Below are 6,202 nucleotides of genomic sequence, written 5' to 3' on the forward strand. Positions count from 1 at the left end.
CACCAAAAAAAAAGTAGCATGTATCAAATTAATGAAGTTCTACAAATCATCACCTGCTTTGGTTCTAGGATCCCAGCAGCTCTATCAGCTTTCTATCCATCACTCCCTGACCTCATGGCCACAGTCGCTGCCCTCCCAGAAGTGGATGCAACCTCTATGGCACTCAGCAGATGCACAGGAAGGACAGGAGGAGACTTTCTGCTCGTGTCACTCAGCAATGGACCCGGACGTTACCTCGGCATCCATCAGGGATAATGCAACATCAATCGCATGGAAAGCACTGATGGAAGATATCTCTTTTTTTCAATGCATCAAAAAAAGGCAGTGTGATTTCTCACTGTTCGAGGTACACAGAGTCACACCCAAAGGCGAGCTGTGCAGGTTACTTTTGACTTTGGGAATTAAAAGATAGGCTTTGGGGTGGAAGACAATCTTTCACATAGGTATTCAACTTTTAAACTACTTAATAAGAGAAATGCAAAAGTTAAAAAAAAGAACAGTGGTCTGTGAAACAAGCAGAACAAGAGCTGGATTTCAAAGTGTTCTTGCAGTTCTTTTGACTTATGGCAGAGCAGCCATCACATTTATTCATTTTGTTCATTTACTTGCTGGCATAAATGAACGCTACTGACAGCAGTTGCTGGGAAGAGGACACAGCATGCCCAGACACTGCAGACAAATTCTATATTCTGCTCTGCCCATTACATTATAATGTTTGAAACTAAAGCTTCCCTAGAGCAGGGTTACACAAAAATTGCTTTGGATAGGGAACGAAGACACATAGATGCCTCCAGCTAGACCTGCATCCACAAAAATGTAAGCTAGCAGTTTAATTACCAACAGTTTTAACACAGTGAGATATGCAGTTTTTTAATTGATCACACTGAGATAAAACCAATCGATAAAATAAAGAGCACACTTAGAATAAACAAAAGGATAACTTTGTATAAAATACATTCTCATTAGAAGAAAGTATGCTGCTTCAAAACAATCCCTGAGGTACCTTTGTGACTTGCAATTTTTAAGCAAAGACAGTTCTGTGCAAATTAGGGAAAGCAAATCCTTAAAGAAATAACCACATCTGGCTGCCCCTCAAAGCTTGATTGAAATGATTTCCAAAGTAGGAGAGGGAAGGCACAGCGGAAAGGAAAAAGATCAGTAATACTAAGAAAAAAAATGTTGCTTTTGAGACATCCTGCAGAATGACATTTCAAGTCATTCGTACGTCTACACTTAGTTAATGATTAATGTGGAACATTCTGCCAGGAGCATTTATTAAAACCGCATCTATTATAACCATGGGGCATCTATCGTGCTGCAGGAAGATTTAGGAGAATTGAGATCTGCTTCTGCTGCATGTCCCAACAGAACAAGTTCTGCAAGCACTCCGATCAGGCCTGCAGCACCCACTCTAGGCTAAGAGCACTGGACCCAAAGAGTTGAAGCAGTCCTTTGGTGCAGGCTGGCCAGGCCGTGGATTTCTGCCCAAGGGCACTCAGCTTTGACTGGTGAGCCAAGACGATCACTGGCCAACGGCTGTACATGTGGACCCAAGATATGTGCATGTAACAGTGCCACAAGCTAAGTATGAGTTGAACAATTCCACTCTTACCCCCTCTGTTTCGAATGCCTGGGGCTGATTACCCCTGGCAATGCCAGGCCCATCCATCACACACACAGAGCTGCACCGGGCTAATGAGATGGGAACTAGCAGCAGTGTAACGAGACGGGAAATCAATGCTCCTGTTTCCAACAACACACTTGCTATAAAATTCTTCAGAGTAACTTTTGTTAACTCACAAATCACAGAGCTTAATAATTGCTTCCAAAGCTGCGTTAAGACATTACTCAAGCTCTTTCTGTACACGTGTATAAGAATGCATCACATAAGCAAACAGAACCTGGCCACTCCAGCCATGCCGTGCTCCTGCCACGCTGTGTCTGTAACCCACATGCACATTGATCCTCACGCGGACATAAAGCACTAATGGATTTAGTAACCACCTGGAAATTAACTGCGGTGCTTCACTGCTATACGTCTCAAATTAGAGCAGTTGTCTCAGGTACTGTGCGTTCTCAGTGCAGGATTAATCTTTGTTACACAGCTCACCAGCCTCATTTCAATTACTTTAGCAGTTTACTGCTGTATATGGGACCTTTGGGAATGATGAAAATATTGTTTGTGGGTTGTTTCCCTCCCCCGCCGCAGGTTCACCTTCAAGTTTTAGGAAACACAATCCCTGATGTCCCTCACAGATGAGGAACTCCCCATTTTAGGGGAAACCTTCCTGTTCAACACTGTGACCCACATCTCTTTCTAGGGATTAGGATGACTATCTGAGTTCCAGTGCTGATCAGAGTGTGGGTGACAAGAAGGCTTGACCAAGGCATCACCAAAGGAAGGACCCACATGGTGGGACAACACCCCAAGGCACCCAGCCCAGGAACCAGCCAACAGCTCCAGCTGCCAGTGCTACAGATGTCCTTGGCACAACCCTGGAACTGCAACCACAATGACAAAGCAAAGCACAGCCTCAGCAGGATCCAGAATTAGGAGATGGACAAAGACAACCTGCCAACACATTTTTATCAGAGCTTTCTGTTTAAGCAGTCTGTCAGGCTCTGAACGACACAGGGACAACCAGTGGGGACTGCAGGGAACATGAAGGCAAGGGATCAGAATGGGGCAAGCAGGGCTGAGCCCAGCACCGTTGAGGAGCTCATTGTGCCTGGTGCAGTTCCAGACCTTGGGATGCTCACCTGCCTGGACTGTAGCTCTCATCCCACTCCTGCCAGCACCAACAGACACCAAAATCACAGCACTTCAGGTAGTAAATAGCTCAATGTGAACAAATCTGCAGCTGCACATTCAGTCAATATTCCTATTTAATACCACGTAGATCTTCATGTATTTTGGTGTAAATTTAAACTATTTGTACATATGTCTAGGCCTGAGATGTTTGGGGGAGCAGTGGATGTATAAGCTATTCAGTACAAAATTAATTTTAATCATTGGTGAGGACTGCAGGAGGAAGATGGGTTTTCTGTTGTTATCCTAAAATAATTTTTGCCTGATTCATGTTGCTACCGGAAGGAGATGCTGAGCTTTATTGTTTGCTCTTTTCAGCTTCTTCCAAACTGGTGACACAACTTATCTATGAGATAGCAATCTCCTCTCGTGTTGGCACAGATGGCTGCACGGTGACATACTTTTATCAGAACTCTGTAAACTGAAAAATATTGGAAACGGGTCCAGTAGCACACCTGAGAAAACTCTAAGTGCACTTTGGGTAGAGGGACAGCAAATGTAAATCCCTGACTTGGATTTTTCCTCCAATTTACTGTAAAGCTTATTTTAGAGTTAGCAGTCTATTTTGAGTTATGATTAATGGCTTTGAAGAGGCTTTCTTCAGCTGCACATACCAACAAAGGATTTAGAATTAATTCACATCTTCTAACTTCTTCCTTAATGGGTTTTTAAGGTCCACTGCAAAGAATCAATCAATACCAGGCTGAAAGCTCTGGCATGTAATGCATCCTGGAGCGTCAGGAAGGGCTCTGCATGAAGCGAGGTGAGTTATGGTAGTCTGAATTAACTGGAATTGTTTGCAGCAAAATAATTATTTGCATTAATTTGATTTCAGGAGGAGATCATCACAACTCTGTCCGACTCCAGAAGATACACCAAGGGTAGATGTTTCTGGTCATCAGATAAGTAGCACGCAACTCTTTTCTCAGTAACTTAAGTGCTGATTCATTGAATATTTTCTTGTCAGAAAACACTTCATTTCCAGGTCCTTATTTCCAGGTCAAAGTAACATTCCTGTGTTTATTTTGTACCTGGCACATAACACCAATCTAACCTGTAGGTCCATTTCAGTGAGATCACTTCCCAGAATAAAGATATCAAATTCTGGTTGCAAAAGTCAGATAATTATTTGGGTTCTGAAACAACAATGCTTTGGCAAACTCTTGAGATTAAAATAAAGAAAAAGAAGAGGAAAAAAGCTGCCTTTCATTTTGCTCTCTAAACAGAATCCACAAGATACTTTTCATCGATTTCCTTGCTTTAGGCAAACACATTGGGTTGTTAAATGACAGATTAACAATGGAAGCACAAAAATCCAAAAGTAAATTTTTGTATTGTTATCCAAAGCAGTAACAACATCTCCTCACCTTTTGGTACCAAGATCTTGTATGAAAATAGAACTAAAACTACAGACTGTCAAACAAGCCATCCAACTGCACTGAACATGCAATATATGTGATTTATTTTCCCATTATCCACATTCTTTGTATTTTATTTATTACCCAGCAGAAAGTAATGAAATTGTGAGATACAGACAAGAATCTCCGTGGGAAGAGATCAGTGTGGATGTTTGGAAGTTAGTTAATCTCAGAAAAATAGCTATGCCTTGAGAGAAACCTGAAATTACTGATCTTAAAAGTCCTAAGAAGACAAAGAACAACTGCGCCACGTCCAAGGCATCAAAGAAAACAGTATCAGATATTTCACGTGGGCAGCACTCAAAAATTTATCCCTTGCAGTACCAATAAAGTAGGTTGAAATGTGGACAGGATCAAGGTGAAGGTCTTATCTGACAAATACAAACCTTCAGAGGAAAGTAGGTTAAAAAAAAAGAAAACAGTTGCAAAATTTAGTTTCATCTTGAAATATAATACATTCAGAAATGATTTTGTTCTAACATATTGGATTCTGTTACTGCTCAAGGACGTTAAGATTTAATGCCTTCAATAAAGAGGCAGACATTCTTTTTGCCTCCTTGGAAACACAGAAGTCTTACTATGAGCCCTGAAAACCACGTTTGTTTTCTTTCTGGTTCAGGTCAAACTCACCAGTTTCTGCAGAAACTGTACTGCTCTTACAGGAAGCGAAATGAAGACTCAGCTGTGTAACTGCAGTGTTTGTATACAGAGTTTCCCACTGCATGCTGGTTTACATATGTATTTTTTAATACATGCAAATAATTAACACTGATTTTAATGACTGCCTTCTCCTTTATGTCCAGATGAGCAGTTACAAGACAAATGCCTTCATCTCCTCTTGCTGTAAGGACTAACTCAAAGTAAAGCAAGGGTGTGAAAAAGCAAAGGAACGCAGGAGAAACAAGCACTGCACAAAGCCAGCTGCAGTTTTCCTGGGCAGGTCAGTTTCCCTTACAGCAGCCTGCAAGAAGCAGCCCTGAGTTCCCCCACTTCTCTTACTGATCTCAGCGTATTTACAGCAACTAAACATTGTCCATTTTGTGCTTTTCCATTCTGACCTAAATTGCTGTCCACTTAAAGTTATCACAATTAGCCTTCTGAGAAGATGGAAACAAAGGAGGGCCTTGCATTTGCCCTCTTCCCCTAGTAAGGCTGCACCTTCCCTCATTTCATTGGTGGTGCACATCAAGCTGTGTGTAGGTGATATGGTGGTTACAGGATATAGGCAACACACCAACAACCGTAAACCACCGAACTACAGCTGCTTATCAGGCAGGGCTCATCTTGACACCTACACAAGTTCAACTTGTCTCCCTCACTCCATTATTTATACTGCAACATTAGTATAAAATCTTGTTGTTTTTTTTAAGACATGAAATACTGTTATGATTTTAGAGAAGATGGGACAAGCAGTACTGCAATAAGAATTCATCACATTTTGCTACCTTAGCTATTTCTATTGCTCTGACATAGCTTTCACCCCAGTGCCTCAGCAAATAAAAACCCACGCATCAGTTTCTGCTGGAAGGATCATATAGCATAAAATCACACTTAAGCAGCAGGAAAAGAGACTATTTATTTCTTTTTTCTTATATTCATCTATGCAATAGATTACCATTACGACACACTACAATACAAATACCCTGTAGTCATTCTGCAATGTGTTTCAGAAGGAGTTTGCCCGTTTTAAACACCACTCCGGATACTTTACAGAAGATTAATTGTCTATCATGTTTATGTAAATAGGAAATCTAAGATTCTTGTGCATCCTTATTCATAAATTAAAAACAATGCTTTCCTACAGATATCGCTATAAAGGGGAAATAGACCTTGACTGGATGTAATGAGGCATTTGTGTTCACCATAACTATAATTTACTATTACTGCTCAAAGAGCCATCAGTTCTTGTTTAGCCTGTTAAGTGACAATAAGTGAGGCTAAAATAAATTCAAATGAACTCTCTTGGGTCACCTTA

General features: G+C 41.1%; 1 long non-coding RNA gene across 1 annotated transcript; it reads left to right on the forward strand.

Moving 5' to 3' along the window:
* Positions 1 to 485: 485 nt before the first annotated feature.
* LOC109369979 lies at positions 486 to 5,157 on the forward strand. Its single transcript, XR_002119705.1, has 3 exons — positions 486 to 2,828; positions 3,483 to 3,572; positions 3,645 to 5,157. It is a non-coding gene; the product is annotated as an uncharacterized LOC109369979 (long non-coding RNA).
* The last annotated feature ends 1,045 nt before the right edge of the window (positions 5,158 to 6,202 follow it).

The sequence above is a fragment of the Meleagris gallopavo genome, chromosome 14, assembly GCF_000146605.3.
Source record: "Meleagris gallopavo isolate NT-WF06-2002-E0010 breed Aviagen turkey brand Nicholas breeding stock chromosome 14, Turkey_5.1, whole genome shotgun sequence".
NCBI classification, from domain to species: Eukaryota; Metazoa; Chordata; class Aves; order Galliformes; family Phasianidae; genus Meleagris; species Meleagris gallopavo.